A 17939-nucleotide genomic window follows, 5' to 3' on the forward strand; every position below is an offset into this window, starting at 1 on the left:
GAGTTTATTACGTAAGGAAAATTATCAGTACTTGTTAGTTTCATGTTTTATTCTAAACACTGATATTCTGATGTTGCATATTCTTAGTATTCTTTTCATGATGTTCACAAAGAAAATAGAAAAGAAATGCCATGTGCCATAAAAAAGTATAATTTAAGGCAAATAGCACAGATATTTGAAAACCAAGGAAAATGTGACATAATGCATCAAAATACAGACTTCAATATTTCTTTCATTGTACAGCTAATAAATTAGGACCAGAAAGACTGGTGATGAAATCACAGCCATGTTAGGGTAACAATTAGAATAATACCAAGCCTATGGGAGAGTATGATTTAATTTAATTGTAACCACAAAAGCCTTTTTAGACGGTTCACTTTACATTTTTTTTAAAAAGACCTTGAGGATCTGGAAACCATTTGAACAAATCAAATTAAATATTGGGGATACCAAAATGTATGGTTTATAATTGTCTACAAAAGAAGTGGGATTTCTTGATATTTCAAAAATGTTCTGATTCCAAACAAAGTGTATCAAAAATTATTTCATTACTATACTAGAAATTGTTTCACATAATAGAGTATAACAATGTATTGGGAATTTTACATTCTTCATCAGAGATTGAGAAATGTTAAGAAAGGAAAAAGCTTGGGGCACCTGGGTAGCTCAGTCAGTTAAGCATCCAACTTCGGTTCAGGTCATGATCTCATAGCTTGCGGGTTCAAACCCAGATTGAGCTCTGTGCTGACAGCTCAGAGCCTGGAGCCTGCTTCAGATTCTGTCTGTGTCTCTCTCTGCCTCTCTCCCTCTCTCTCTCAAATATAAAAAAATAATAATAAAAAAAATTTTTAAAGGATAAAGCTCACTATATACCATTTATCAATATCTGTAAATATTGCAGAAGTGATTTGTATTTGCAACAATGCTACATATGACTCTGCCATCTGACCTTTGAATTATGCTTCTTAAAATATATTGCATCAGTCTTGTAGAATTATAGGATGGCAAAGGTCCTTGAAAGTGTATCTGATTCATCCTTTTGGCTTCTGCTGGAAATGCATAAGAGTCTTGCTAGACAGGTGTCTTATTATTCAATAACTACACAGTAGCAGAATCCATGAATTCTCTTCCAAATAGTCCATTCTTGAATTCAATGACCTTTGCTATCAAAACAGTCCTCAATATATGTGACTGAGTTTATACTGCTGTAGGTTAAATTTATTTCCTCAGTGGAAAGAGAGAACAACATGACATTGTACATTTAGGATTTTATCAGTGAGTTCCACAGAATGACAGTTAATTACAAGAACCCTCACTAAAAAAAATCCCTTTTTTTGGTCAAAATTGATGTTTAAATATTAAATTTACATTATATGCTATTCTCAGCTTTCTCTTTTAAGGAATAAATGTGTTCATTTATCCGCATAGATCACATTCTATATTACAGGATTACTGTTTTTAAGCTTAAGGGAAAGTTTCAGTATCCTGTTTTAGCTTTGACATTTCTGAAGAACAAATTATGAGTTCTTTACCTGGATTTCAGTATATTGATTTTCTTTAGTACTTTCGATTCAATTCTTTCTGTACCAAGAGAACAACAGACTCATTACCCCAGGAGATTTACCCTTGACCATACACTGGTTAGTATGACAGAGAAACACTATAGAGTAATATCCAGCCAAAAAGTTTGACTTTGAGAGAAAAAGGCTGAAATGCTTTTCCAACGTCTCCACTCACCTTCCCTAAAGTCATGAAGAAAGGCAGTCTCTTAAATTTTATTTCTCACTGCCATAAAACACTGATCTGGACTAGAAGTCTGGGTTGATCATTGTAATCCCTCTCTCCACCTTAGGAGGGAGAATCAGGCTTAATGACATAGTTCAGTTGAACTGAACCATTATCAGTGTTTGTGATGATATCTTCTAGACACATCCAATCAAATCTAGCACTGGCACTTGTGTCTACATAATCTTTTGTAGTGTTCTTCTTTTCTGATTTAATGATTGTAGTCTAAGAAAAACAATTATTCTTCCCTAACTAAATCAAGACTTTGAGCTAGCCGGGCACATGATGAACTCTTTCAAGAGACCAATAATGTCATCAAGTTTGTAACAGATTCTTTGTTTTATTCTTTCCTCTTCTATCTCCTTCAGATTAACTGCATCTACTCCAAAATGGAAAAGTGCTCAGGAAGAATAAATTTTGGTTAATACAGCAGGTCGTCCAATTAGAAGAACAGAAATCATTCACTAAAACAATTAAGGATTCATCCAGTCGGCAAGTCTTTCTATAGCATATGTTATATGCAGTGAACTTTGCTAGGTTTTATAATTTCATAGGTAAATATGTTACATTAAGAGAAGTATATATTTTGGAAAACATTTTAATCTGAAACATATGCACGTGTTTTGTCCTTTGAATTAGGTCCCTTGAATCTCAAAATACAAAATGTTTTATTTTGTGTCTAGCATATTTTAGTCAGCATTATGTTTATACACTCCATCCATGTGGTATGTGTAGTGAAGTTTGCTGATTTTCAGTGCAATAGATGGTTTCATTGGATAATTATATCATAATCATTTACCCAACTCAATCTTTTTTTATTATTTTATTTTTTTTAGTTTACATACAAGTTAGTTAGCATATAGTGCAACAATGATTTCAGGAGTAGATTCCTTAATGCCCCTTAACCATTTAGCCCATCCTCCCTCCCACAAGCCTTCAGCAACCCTCTGTTTGTTGCCCATATTTAAGAGTCTCTTATGTTCTGTCCTATCTCATTCTTGATGACCACTTATGTTACTTTCAGTTTTTAGCAATTATAAATAATGCTTCTATGAACATTTGTTAAGTCTTGCTGCACATGTACACCCACATGGAAATAGAGTAGAATTTTAAAATCATAGAAAGCTACCAGATCATGGCAAATGGTTTTCCAAAGTGTTGATGCTAAATTTTACTTCACCAGCAGTGTATTAGAGACTCTGTTGCACCAAACTCTTGTGCAAATGGTACTGTTAACCTTTACAGACATTCAGGAGAGTGGTGAGTGGAGTAAGGTAGTTGTTTTAATTTGCATTCCCACAATGATGAATAAAGTCACACACCTTTTCGTATTTGTATTAGTCATTTGGATATCCTGTTTTGTGAAGTGCCTGTTCAAGTCTCCATCCCATTTTCTTTTGGAATTTCTGTTTCTCCTATTGATTTGTACTTTTTCTATATTCTGGATAGGAGTCTTTTCTAGATTACATGGATTATAAATATTTTCATTCATTCTGTGTTTTCTCTCTTAATGGTTACTTTTGAAACACAATTTTAATGTAGTCTAATTTGTTAATAATCTTTTTTATTGCTAATGTTTTTAGGAATCCTGTTTAAAAATACTTCTTTTGGGGTGCCTAGTTGGCTCAGTCAGTTGAGCATGGACTTCCACTCAGGTCATGATCTCCCAGTTCGTGAATTTGAGCCCCACATCAGGCTCTGTGCTGACAGCTCGAAGAAGCCCGGAGCCTGCTTCAGATTCTGTGTGTGTGTGTGTGTGTGTGTGTGTGTGTGTGTGTGTGTGTCTGCCCCTCCCCTGCTCACATGCTGTCTCTCTTTCAAAATAAATAAACATTAATAGTTCTCTACCTAAGGTCATAAAGTTCTTCCATGTTTTCTAAAATATTTCATGTTTTGCCTTCCAAATTCTGCAGTGTACAAGCAATTGGTACTTTATATATGCCATGAAAAAAAGGTCAAGTTCTTTTTTTTCTATACAGATATCCAATTGACACTGTCCCATTTGTTGAAACAATCTTTGCCCACCCATAGGTCACTGTTGCACCCTATGAAGGTTTATAGATACACAATGCTGTTCTGATATGTCAGTTTTGTTCTACTGAGGTTCTCTCATAGTCATTGTTGCTATATGATAGGCCAGGTTCTATCACCTTTTATTTTTTTCAGCAGTGTCTTGGCTTAGAAATACCATTTGTATTACTAAATCAGTATCACCTTACGAATAGTCACATAAAAATCTGCCAGTTTTTTGATTGGGATAGTACTGAATATAAAAATCTATTTGTGGGTGGGTGGGGGGGAACTGATATCTTTAAATTATTAAATCTCTTCATCCTTGGACCAGGTATATGCTTCCGTTTATTTAGGTCTTTTTAAATCTATCTAACAATATTTCTAGTGTTTTCTGTGGCAGATTTTCACAGGATTTATTCCAATGTATTTGAAACATTTTAATGTTACTGCAAAGGCCATATATACATATATATAATTCCATATCTACCTTTTGACATTGTATCCAACACCTTTGTCAATTTGCATATTAATTATAATAATGTATATGTGTATTCTCCCTTCCTTTTCCATGTTCTTATCTTTTTTTTTCTTGCCTATTGTACTGGCTATGACTTCAGGAATGATGCTTATTAGACATACTAAGAGAGGAAATCTTTGTTTTAATCTTAATCTCTGAAAGAAAACATTCAATAGTTCACCACTGAACACAAAACCTCCTTTATGTTTTCTGTGCCTATCTATGATCAGAATAAGGATGTTTCTTCTATTCATAATTTGTTAGAAGTTTTTTTTAAGTCATAATATATGTTTAATTTTACCAAATACCTTCTCCATACTGATTTAGTGGTTATATATTTGTGCTTTTATTTTGTTAATATGAATAATAAAACTGGCTGATTATTGAAGGTCAAGCCAACCTTACATTCCTGGAATAAACCTAAGTTGATCATGATACATCATCTTTTTTATATACTACTGAATCTGATATGCTTTTATTTTGCTTATAATTTTTTAATCTATGCTTAAAGTTGTCCTCCATTTTACCTTTCTTATAATGTTAACATTGGGTGTAGTTTCAAAGAGTATCCTTCCCTCATAAAATAATAGTAAAAGATCTCTCTTTGTCTATCATAGGAGTGTTCTTTCCTTCTTAACCATAGGCTTAAACCAATAAGAACTGTAGTTTTATTTGTTGGAGGAAATTAATTTTATATTCAATCACTTTAAACTCTTAAGATTAGGTAGGTTTACTAGACACACACACATTTTTTTTTTCCTGTGTCATTTACAAGCAGTGTTTTCTTGTCTATTCCTTCCTCTCCTTTGTGTTTCTATTTGCATATGTGATAGAGTACTCAACTACTGCCCCCATGTTAATAGTTTTCTCTTCTGTGCCATCCATCATCTTCTGCTTCTGGGCTTTTCTTTACCTATGTTCTTCTGATCCTTCTTCCAATTTACTAATCCCCTCTTCATTCATAACAACTATGGAGTTACACTAATCTATTTAGACCTGAATTTTAAGTTGTTTTATTTTTCAGTTCCATAGTTGCAATTAAGTCAATGTATTTTTCTGTATGTATGTGTATACATGCACACATACACATCTCTCATATATTCTCTGCTGAAGTTATAATTTTGTGTTTTATTTCTCTGAATTAAGAATATCGATTAGAGGGGCATCTGTCTGGCTCAGTTGATAGAACATGCAACTCTTGATGTCAGGGTTGTAAGTTTGAGCCCACACTAGGTGTAGAGCTTGCTAAAAAATTAAAATATTTTTTTTTAAATAATTGTGATTAGATAGTTTGTGTCTGAGAACTCCATCAAACAGATTCCGTTGGGATCTTTTTCTTGGAGTCTATTGTTCCTTCCCCTTGTCTTCTCTTCTTCTTCCTTCTTTTTCCTCTTCTTTCTCTCCTATTCTTTTTGTTTGTTTTTTACTCTCTCATTTCATCTCCTCATGTGCCTAGTTCCTTTTGATTTCACAAAATAAAGAAATAATTTGAAGCCTAGGAAAATACCATATTCACACAAAGAAGACTTATGCTTGCTACTAGCAAGTGGGCAAGGGCACAACAACCCAAACCATTTTGATCTAATTTGGGATTGAGAAAGTCCAAAACTGAAATTTCTTTAAGTGCCAATATCTTCCACATCACCCTTACTTGGGGTGTATGGGCATTCACCAGTATCTTCCCTCCATGATGCTCTCTGAAAACCAATTTTTGTCCCCAAGTCTTCTGAGGTTATAAAAAGTCTGCTTGTATTTTTGAAATTTATCTGGAAAAAAGCAGTCACCCCAAATATGGGGCCCAACTCAATGGATTTCTTTATTTTCCTAGATCTTGACTTCATTATTCCTCACTGCCTTGATAACTCTGCAATGCCTTCAAGCTTAGTTTTGTCTGTTTGGTTTGATTTGGTTTTTAAAAAGAGAGAGAGCATGAGAGCAGGGGAGAGAGTCAGAAGGGGAGAGAGAAAGAGAGAGGCAGAGAGAGAAAGAGAGAATCTTAAGTTGGTCTCATGCTCAGTGTGGAGCCTGATGCAAGGCTTGATCCCATGACCCTGCGATCATGACCTGGGCCAAAATCAAGAGTTGGACATGAAACCAACTGAGCCACCCAAGTGTCCCCAAGCTTAGTTTTAATAAATTTCTCTTTAAGTCTAATTTCCTAGGCTGCCATTAATCTAAAGTTGAGTGTAATTTTTAAATAGATAAAAGGAAGACAGGTAGTAAAAGAAAAACAAAAGCAAACAACAAAAAAATTCCCTATAAAACTATACTCTTAAAAGGTAGATGCAAACCAAGAAACAGACTCTAACTACAGAGAACAAGCTGATGGCTACCAGAGGGAGGTTAGTGGGGGATGGGTTAAAGAGGTGATGGGGATTAAGGAGGGCATGTGTTGTGATGAGCACCAGGTGTTTAATGGATGTGCATAATCACTCTATTGTACACCTGAAACTAATATTACACTCATTTTAACTAATTAGAATTTGAAAAAAAACTTAAAAAGAAGATATAGTTTTCTCTATGGCATGAGAAGAGGTTGCCTTAAAGATGTATTTTGTTGGTGTTCTTATATCTAAAAATTAACCTTACAAAAATGCTAATTGGTACAATTTCCTAGAATTATGTTTCCCAAATTGCATTTTTCAATAAACTCTTTGTGGGAGAGGAGAAGTTCATAGGCAAGTTCTCTTAAACTACTTCTATTTAATGGATTTGCTGCTGACTCTTCACAGTCCTAGAAGATATTCTGAAGTATACACACAGTATGCTGATTATTTGTGGATGGCTCTTTGAAATGTGCTTATATATTTCTGTTCATACCCATCAGATTGGATGACTTGTTTATACCATAAACTGCTGAAGTCTGAGGGACATAAATGTTACATTTATTTAACATTTATTGCTGACTCAGCTGTATTTTTTTTTTTTTTTTTTTTTTTGAGGGAGGGAGGGTACAAGTGACAGAGGGACAGAGGGACAGAGGGAAATGGAGGGATAAAATCCCAAAGCAGACTCCATGCTCAGCGCAGAGTCCAATGCAGGGCTGGATCTCAGGAACCATGAGATCATGTCCTAAGCTGAAATCAAGAGTCAGATGCTTAACTGACTGAGCTACCCCAACTCAGCAGTATTCTGGGGAATTTTTTCTTAATGCTTATGTGTATTCACTATCTTAGTTTCCTTACAAATACCAAGAATAAAAGCAAGCTTGGCAAATGCTTTTTATGTCTCACACTTAAGAAATAATGCAAAGGATTTATTCTTTCTATAACTTGTGGGTAAACTGGAGAGAAAACACCCTAAGCATGTGAGCACATTCATGTACACACGCATACAGTTTATTCTCTAGTGCTACCTTTTTTTTTTTACAAACTTTTTAAAAGTAGGTATCACCTTTTTGTTCCTGACTTTCCAAGGAACATATTTTTAGAACACATGTCTTCTTTTTCTACCCATTTTATTATCCTGTGTACATATACATGAACCTCAAGTAATATTTTTTTTCAAAATAACTAATAGATGCATCATTTAGAAAGAATTTGAGAAATGTTATATGTAAATGTATGATCTGATTGATAACAGTTTTCTAAAACTTGTTTTGCCAAATATTTCTTCATATTGCCTCGCTAAAACAGCGTTCTAAAATATACATGATTCAGAACAGGCGACTTCCAATTTTCCTGAAAATTCAAAGCTCACATGATAGTTAAAAAGCTTTCTACCTTATCCATTTAATCATTTAAGTTCTACTCTTGAGAAACCCACTGTGTAATTTTATGTGGTATAAAGTTAACATTTATGGTAAGATTCAGTGAAGCTATATTAAAGGTAAGTCAACCTTCAGAATCAGAGGTACCTTATTTCCATCATCCATTATGTGGATGATGGTCTTCTTTCTCCCTATAAAATGTGTGCTACATTTTCATTAACCATAAAAATACATTAAAAACTCATAATGATGGCAGTCAGGATGCCTTTTAAATAGTGCTAAAAAGTTTAAAAGTACAAAACCTCTCCAAAGACTTCTATAATATGCAAAATAAATTATTATGCCATCTCATTTAGTGAATATTAAGTAAGCGTCTCTAGCTCCTTGTGCCATCAGTTTATTTCACTCAGCTGAATAGTCTAATAATATTTTCATTAAATATTTATATGAACAATCAAATGCTGCAAATGAAGAGCATATCCCTGACATTCAAGATGGTTTCCAGGCTGATATCAGCAGTTTGTTATGTTGGTAGGGCTCATTTGCTGTGGCTTAGAATGATGTTCGCCATTAGCTTTGAGTATCTTACGTCTGACCTTAGAATAAAGGCTATTTATCATGTCCTCCAATTTCTTCATTGAGAAAGTACTGACGATAGAAAATTAAGTACATTTCAAAGCTAGGGTCATGCCATACTAATTCAGCCAAAGAAACTGATTAACACAGATCATTTTTTAAAGTAATAGAAAATATACTCTGGTTTTATATGTTTAATACCATACCATTCATACAACTTCTATATCCATTAAGTAAAGGTGAATCTAGTAGCTGGCTTCAGATTTATATGTGACATTTTGATTTACGAATGCATGATAGCATGGTGACTGCAATTTAATTGTAATATTTAATTTGAAATCCTACAAATGACATCACATGCTAACCCATACAATTCTCTTCATGAAATATTTGTCTCACTTTCATGGGTATTATTTGAGATCACTGAAAGTTAATATTGAAATGATCTTGTATATAAATCTAGAAATTAGATTCAAATAAACACAAAACGTTTTGGGTGGCCATTTTGAGTACTTACGAAGTTATAACTAAAACTTAAAGAGGTAGTAAGTAATTATTAGCTTTATTATACACTTCTAGAAAATGTGATGCTAGAAATTTGTAGCCACAAACTTAGATGTACCCCACAATAAAGCTATTTTATTTAAATCAAATAAAGGACACCTGGGTGGCTCAGTCGGTTGAGCGTCTGACTCTTGATTTTGGCTCAGGTCATGATTTCATAGTTTGTGGGATCAAGGCCTTTGTGGGGCTCTGGGATGACAGCACAGAGCCTGCTTGGGATTTTCTCTCTTCCTCTCTCTCTGCCTCTCCCCTCCTTACACACGCACCCCCCCCCGAAAATAAAAATAAATAAACATTTTAAAAAATAAAAACTATCCTCAATTTTTAAAAATAAAAATAAAAAAAATTAAATATGACTTATTTTCATCGCTTGGGGTTAATAGAGAATTTAATCTTCACCATTATTAGGGCTGATGCATACGCAGCTCAGGGCCATGTGAAGGCCCCAGGTGTGTTTCATAACTTCAGGCTTCAGTAGTCCTTGTTTGCTAATATGGAATATTATCCAAACCTGCATAGCCCCTATGGTCTGATTGTTCTGCTATTTCTATGATATATTTGGGCACAGGGAACTTTGATAAGGACACCTTTAGTCGCACAAAATAGGCAAATAAATCTTCTAACCTCTCCAGGGTATTTCAAGGGTCTGAATCACTATACCCACTTGTTGTGGAAACCACAAACTTTAGATCAAGCCCTGTGGTTGAAAAGCCTTTTCTCTATGATGTTTCCAATTTCCCACCCCATAGTCTCTACTTCATGTCTCTGTGTATTCCTTGAGAACACAGTACAACGTCCCCAGTAACTTATGTTTTTATAATAGCTTGAGTGATCATAAAATTTGTCATTCAAACCAGAACATTTTGAGAAAGGATTAATAATCATGGCAAGGCAACAGATAAAGCTGGTTGTCTTAGATTAGGCTCCCCAGCAGATTCTGATTTGTATTAAAGTGATTTCTTAGGATATATTCCCAAGGAAACATGGTAGATGAGTGCGGAGGTAGAACTGTCTAAGAGAGAAGCCAAGCAAGAATGCCATTTCCAGTCAAGTCCCACAAAAGTGAGGGTCCCAGATCAAGTACAACACATCCAGTTACACTGGATTTCAAGTTGAACAAAAATTAATTTTTTGGCATACATACGTTCAGAATATTGCATGAGACATACTTAAAAACAATTTCTTCCTGGACATCCTGTATTTTTATTTGCTACATTTGGCAACCCTACCTAAGACGTCTCTGGAGAGGGAAAAGGTATGGGTCACACTTAAGAGGGCCAGGGGACAAGGGAGCTAGAATATTTAAACCACTGCACCCATCAGTCAGTAAGTGCAGCTCTAGATGAATATAAGTAACTTCCCAGATACTTCCAGTTCTCTGTGTGCTGCCAAAGTGGGTCACAGGAATCTGTGAGGAGCCTTCCCACAAAAAGACAGAAGTGCCCACTGTTGGGACAGAAGACACACTTCCATGAAAAAAAATCTGAGGGGTTATGGGCAGAGCATGGGCATCATCTGTTGCCCTCGTATGAACCCAGGAAAAAAGAGATATGTGGTCATCCTAACGTAGGTAGCAGTCTATGCTTACCACTGGAAAGAGCTCCTAAGACAGGAAAAAACACTTTTTTGGAATTGAAGGGTCAGGGTTCTTCAAGGACACTGGAAAAAATAGTATGCCCCATCCTCATACTCACAAATTTACATCTCAATAAATTACCTTGCCACAAGAAATAACTGGGACATATATCCTCCCTTTTCCAGATATGGAAATGAATTGATTCCTTGAAGACTATTTTAACATGACAAAAATTGAAAGGTCATGAAATGAAGCTTCTTGCTTTACTTTCACACAAATTTAGCCATTTATATTATCCCATAAATGGAGCTAACATACATTATTTACACTCTACCTGAAGATTTATTGGAACTTCACGTTGTACAGAAGGCAATGCCTCCCCCAATTAAGAGAGAGAAAACTCAGAAGATAAGACATAAGTTGGAATAAGCTTCCATTTCCTTTTAGGTTCTTCCAGTAACTTCATATCCTAAACTTAATGTATAGGCATCCTAGATAATGAGGATGCTAATTACTATTGGAATTTTCCTCTTACCCAAAGGACCTGTGTAGTTAAATTATTCTAAAAGTTAACTATCATTTTCTGATTCCTTAGGGTGAGTCAGGAAGTCACACAGTGAAAATCTGCCTTGAGATTTATTTATACTATATTATATGTAATATATACTGCCTAATTATTTAAACACAGAAATATTATTGCTTTACATAGATAATTCACAGTTTCTATTCTACTGGACTTGGCCATTAATTACCTCATTGAATCTGTTACTACATACATATAAGTATGAATGTACTTATCCTAGAGACAGTGTTTAATAGCACTACATAGCCAATTGTGATGTACTTTAAGGAAATATGAGAAGTAACTTTAAGTAGAGAGCCCTAATTGGGATGTATACATACTTTCTGGCAAGCCATATTATACAGATCCTCTTCTCTTGAGAGCCAAAGGGCCAAAGGTATACAATACAGGGTACTGAATGCTTTTGTACAGAGAAATATGGAACAAGTTGTTCCTTAAGCAGGAAAAACCTTGGCCCCTCCTGACTTATTTGATTACATCCATGTTCCTTCACTTAGCCTGCAAGGTTTACCTTTACCTGGCCCCTGCCTCCTTTCTAAGCTCCCCTCCTAGTGGTCCCCTTTTTAGTACACACTATATATAGACATGCACAATTAACATTGTATCTTCCCTTCTTTGTTCAATCAGCTCCATCTCAGGGAACGGGGTCACCACATCCCTTCCTTGCTTTCCTTGGCTAATAGCTACTTATACTTTAATATTCCATTCAGAGAACAAACTACAGGAAGACTTCTCTGTTCTTTCATCAATTTGTGTACATATTTGATTTAGTCTCCCAGTATATATACTATCTTTACAACTTGATGCATTGGTGTACTTGACCTACTTATTTATCCCATTCCCTGGAGAAGAAATTTTTTAGAGGAGAAGATGAGCTCTAACTTTCTTTACATTCTCTAAATTTAGCAGAACATCCAGAACACATAGAAGAGTTTCAGTAATAGCTTGATGGATGAATAATAGATGAATGAATGATGAAGACTTTGGATGACTACAAACACTGAAAATCAATAAGCATGAATGCAGGGTAAGAAAATATCAAGACTTCAGTTTAAATACAGGTCTAGTTTGTTCTAAGTTGACCCTTAAATAAGGCTATGATGCACAAAATTGTTAGATGGTAGATTTATGAAATATTATATTAATTCCACAGCTAAACGGAAACATGAAATTCATTGTAGAGTTTTTTATAGGTCATTAAGAAATGGTTTAATATACAAAAATTTTTACATCCCAGTTTAAATTATTTTTCATATTCATACATACATATGAATATATATAATATAAATTATATATATACATATGAATATATAATATAAATTATATATATATGAATGATTATAGTAATTTTACTCTGAGGAAAAAAATCATAATTATTCATGTATATATATCTACATCATCTTATTCCTTAAGAGCTAAAGAAAACAAGAATTAACTTTTTAAGAGTTAAAGAAGTCAATTGATTAGTTCTATCAAAATCAATTAATGATATTTAAAATGTCAGACCAACTCCAAGCACTCTCTATTTTTTTTTAATTCCCGTGAAAAGAAAAATTTCATTAAGTTTCATCAGAAAAAATAGAGATTGCCTAAGACCAACAAACTTAGAACTAGATTCTAGTAATCTAGATGATTAGGACTCTGCCTATCATCAAAGCATTAGACCATTACTCTCTCTTACTATTTAATTAGAATCTGGTAATTGTCATTTTGCACATAAATTAAATTCTTTGAGGCACATTAGATCATACCCTAACATTTAAATAATGCTTTTCATCTTTAATATAATTTATAAACATGAATTAGTAATCTTCCAAAGTGGCTATTTGAAAATTTTATCTCCCTTGGAAGTAATTATGCCTAAAATTTCTACTTAGTGGCATTGTACTTAATTTTGCAACTATTACACTTCATAACTAAACTAATCCATCACTTTCTCCCCAATTACCATTTACTTTGATACTAAATGAAATAAGCATTAGACACTTAAATAGTAATTTTATCAAGGACTGAGACCAGTGAACAGTTTGACCTGCATATTCTAGTTCTTGTGCTTCTGGAGCGGGTCTCAATGGTGGATGGAGTTCTATTCCTTGGAAATAAACTGGACGATAGTCTTTTATACCCGGTTCTTTAGTAAGAAAAAATGTTTACCACTGAAAGTATCACTTAGGTGTCATATTACTGGTGAAATGAAAGGGAGAACTGTGTTATGTATCATTTTTTGGTTCGCACTCAGTGAACAGAGACACGTTCGGATAATGTGAGTAATGCAGGTTTATTTTGACAGGACAGAAGACAGGAGACAGGAAACAGGAGAGAAGATACATATCTGCGAATGTCACATTCAAATTTCCCCACTGAAGAGAGATAAATGCCCCTTTGGGCTCTTGATATATCCTATATTAAGCCCTAGGCTACTCGCTGTTTGCTCAGTCAACTGGTTACAGACCAATTAAATGCTGGACAGAATGGCAGGGCCACATGATGGAGAGCTGAATAACCATCAAATCCTTACCAAATGTCCAAAGAGGACAAAGTAAGTGGCAGGTATATGAGGCTTATCAGAAGAAACACATTACAACTGGTGATGGTGAAACATCAGAGTTTTTCCAGTATAAAAATAATCATTTATGGAGTAATTACTTTGTGTGATATACACTGCATATGTCAATTATTTTATTTAATCATTATAGCAACACAGGAAGGTAAACATTGTTAGTCTAATGTTGTAGACGAGGCCCAGAAATTTAAGGAATTTGATCAAGTATACATGGCTAATAAGTACTAAAACTAAAATATCAGCTCAGGTTTGCCTGTTATTTCCTCAATTAAACCACACTGCCTTTCTTGGCAATTATTATAAACTCAATTAATGGCTGTAGGTTGATGCTCATGCTGATTGGTCATATGCATACAATAATCTCTTAATCTTGCTAACTTGGAGTAGATTTCTCTCCTATTTGGGAGAGGAAAACAAAAAATTATACACGTTTAAGTATGTGGAAGAAATAATTATTTTTCTTTGGCTCAAAACTAATGGGCATTCAGCACAGACAAGATCATTAAAAACAGTCAGGGAGTACCTTGTCCCTTGTCCTCTGTCTCCTAGGCTGGTGCTTCTTGAATGGTACCACGCTGCCGCATTGCCTGCTGACCTTTCTACTGGACAGTCAGCATTCTTTTTATAGCTAGAAGAAAAATATAATAGTTCAAATCACAGGTAAATCAAATATACTCTGATACGATGTACACAGCATTTTGCTCTCTATAGAACAAATTCTGCATTGATAAATAACTTTTAGAAAACCACATATAAACTACATGGACTCCAAGAAAAATTTAGACCTTTGATCCTAGAATAGAATATCTTGAATATTAAAATAGGTTTCTCACTAGAATTCAGCAAAATAATAAAAAAGAAACCTTTGATTTTGCTTATTGAAAAAAACTCTTTAAATTTTCCATATTGCAATCAAATTTTTATTGCATAGCAACCAGCAAAGATGGTGGTGATAAAATAGAAGAAAAACTAAATAGCAAAGTACTTCTGAAGCATATCATGTTCTTCTTTTACTGATACAAATTTTGAAAAGTCTCTTTGAACCTACAAATTGACCTATTTGGAAAAAAAACACCCAAAAATATATAATGACAATAATGTGATTTGTGAGCATTAAGGCTTTCAAACCAACCTCTATCCCTGAAAAAAAGGCATGCTTCATGTGTTTATTATCTAAAAAAGAGGAAGTACTTCTAAAGAAGCTTTTACTTCTATGTTCTAAAATATATATATATATATTTTTTTTTTTCTGAAACCTGAGAAAATACCCATAAAATTCAAAAGACTGTAGGAAGTGTTTGCTCTTACACAGGCAATAAGAATTCCTGTCTTGCCCAGAGGCTACAGCAAATCTAGTTCTTTTTAAGAAAACTGGCTTTCTTGGCCTATGGAATTTTGTTTAAAATGTGTTTTGCCTTATGAGTAATATAGTTTCATCGACTCCTTATGTCTATATAAAGCACTTTATTCCTGTGATACTAAACAGCAGTATTAGTCATTCGAGATTTTCAAGTTGTCATCTCTCTGGATCCCTCTGGCTAATACCGTTCTCCTTTCCTCTCTTCCTCCCCTAGGAAATAAGGTTTCTATTTAAACAAAACCATAAAGTAGTCAAAATAATTTACAAATTTCCAAGAAGGAAGCTAAATGCAAATGTGCTCTCTTTTGCACAAGGTAAAGGGTCAAATGAATAGATATTCTAGCAACACCTCAACAATGAGGAGGTCTTGAGAGTAGAGTCTACTGACTCAGAAACATTACATGGACTACATGGATGACACAGACATTTCTTCTGCTTCCACACCACACAGGAAAAGGTAAACTCTGGGATCTTGCTGCATTCTTGGCCCCATCAGACAACAGTGGCATGAGGCTTCTTCTGATCTAGTTGCCATAGGGATTCTATCATATCTCTCCTGGGAACTCTAAGACACACTAGCTTTTAATCTTTAGACTTTTCTCTCATTCTCCTCTCTCTTTCATCCCAGACAGGGCAGAAATTTTAACCTCACGGATAGAAAAAACTGACGTTGACTGATCAAAAAAAAAAAAAAAAAAAAAAACTAATCCTTCTGCCATATGGAATAGTTGGAAATATCAAAAAAAGAAGCTTCCATCTGTTTACATCTCAAAACATTATCCTCACATACTTATTCAAATTGATGTCTCTTCAGCAGATATCTTTGCCTGCTAAAGACAAAAATGTCACAGAAATTGGGAACATTTGACATCTCCTTATTATGTAGATGCTTTTTAAAATCGTGGCTCAAATCTTTTAAGGCACTATATAAAGAACCCAATGCAGCTCCTGAAACATAGTAAATATTCAACTAATGATACTCATTTTTGATTATTATTGTAAGACTAGGTTTATAATTATTTAGAGTAGGACCTGCCACCAGAAGAATGTGACCCAATTTCAAACTCTGTTTAGGTTGACCTACTTCCCCAGGTATCCCAGCTCCAAAGTTACCTTTCTTTCATTGTTTTTAGTCTTTTAAACTGAATTTTGTCACTCATTATTCACAGTCCTCATTCAGCAAATATTCAGTAAGGTAGCAAGCATTATACTAAATAAAAATAATAAAATAATAACATTATTGTGTTAACAATAACTAACACCACCTTGCCTTCACAGAACTATAGTCTAGTGACAGAGATAGGTATTAACCAAATAATTACCCAAATTGCTATTATCATACGTGCTAAGAAGGAAAACTGCAAGAGAATATACTTGTCAAGGAAGTCAGGGAAGGCTGCATTGCTTGATCTGAGACCTGAGAAATGTCTCAGACTCCTTCTTCAGTTAGGAAGTGGAGGAGAAGGGAAGAAATTATGCTCCAGGCAATGAGGATAACATGTACAGAGACCCTTGGGTAGAAAATTACAGGACAGTAACTATGGATTATTGTAAGAAGGGAGAACAGAAAGGACAAGAGAATAGCGCAAGATGTGGTTAAGGTTGGGGAGTTAGATATAGGTGAGGTCATTCAGGCTCTTAGGCTTTAACATGGACTTTAGCTTGACATTCGTATCACAACTGAGGGTTGAAAACATGAGAGTGACATGGACATAATAGAAAATAAATTGAGAAGGGAACAAGTGGAAGCAGACTGACCTGGGAAGTAGCACTTTTCACTTGTACTGAAGAGATGCAGAGAACTGAGATGTCAGCTCGCACGAGGAGTAGAATGGTGGCAGGGAGAAATGATGGAGTCCTGAATATTTAGGAAGTGAAGTCAACACCACTGCTAATAGACTACATGTGAGAGAATGCATGAGAAGGAGGTGTTAAGGATGACTAACTGATTTCTAGTCTGGGTTCTGAATTGCAGGAAATAGGTTGGAAAGAAGTGTTTTAAAACAAGAAAATGATGTAGGCAGTGCCTTTACATTCATGGCCTGTTTTACTCATGTGTGTACAACAGCTAGTACTCTGGTGACAGGATGACTATGATTTTCTATAGATTTATAATTATTCCTCTACTAGAAAAAGTACAAAGTTTAGTTTAACTTAGTTTCCTCCTCCCACCTCCTATGATTACATTATTATAGAGGAGTAAGCCAATCCATTCAACAAAATCATATAACGTCAGCAATTCATAAGGATTTTAGGAGATGTGTGCCATTTTGAAAAAGGAAAAGACTGACATAAGTCTACAAATATCAGTAAATTCTTAATATATGTCAGATATTCTCTATTTAACATCAAAAATAAATATATATGACCTATCAGTACTTTGGAAAATAGGAATATATGGGAATGTATGGCAGTAGTAGAAATTCATCATTTATTTCCAAAAATCCAATGTTTATAGATAAATAACCATATAATCATCCCCAAGCCTCTAATAGCGTTTTTTATGGACTAGATTTCTATTAGTATTGTACTCTGACTCAACTCCACACCCTGTAAAGTAGCACATCTAATTTTAAGTCATTGCTTACATTCAGTGTCATGGCATACGCTTGACTGTGGACCTATTTCCAGTAACATAATCCCAAATAAACATATGTAACTTATTTCAAAGTAATAAAGAAGGCTTTTACTAG

At 34.5% G+C, this 17939-nt stretch overlaps 1 long non-coding RNA gene across 1 annotated transcript in view; it reads right to left on the reverse strand.

The window, feature by feature from the left end:
• LOC147583119 (uncharacterized) overlaps nt 1–14510 on the reverse strand; it is a 53896-nt gene extending 39386 nt beyond the window's left edge. The window contains exon 1 of the long non-coding RNA XR_015242843.1: nt 14410–14510. This is a non-coding gene — a long non-coding RNA (uncharacterized LOC147583119). The remainder of the gene's footprint in view (nt 1–14409) is intronic.
• Between the last annotated feature and the right edge of the window lie 3429 nt (nt 14511–17939).

Source organism: Puma concolor, chromosome A2, assembly GCF_028749965.1.
Source record: "Puma concolor isolate L17-30 chromosome A2, mPumCon1.1.hap2, whole genome shotgun sequence".
Lineage (NCBI taxonomy): Eukaryota > Metazoa > Chordata > Mammalia > Carnivora > Felidae > Puma > Puma concolor.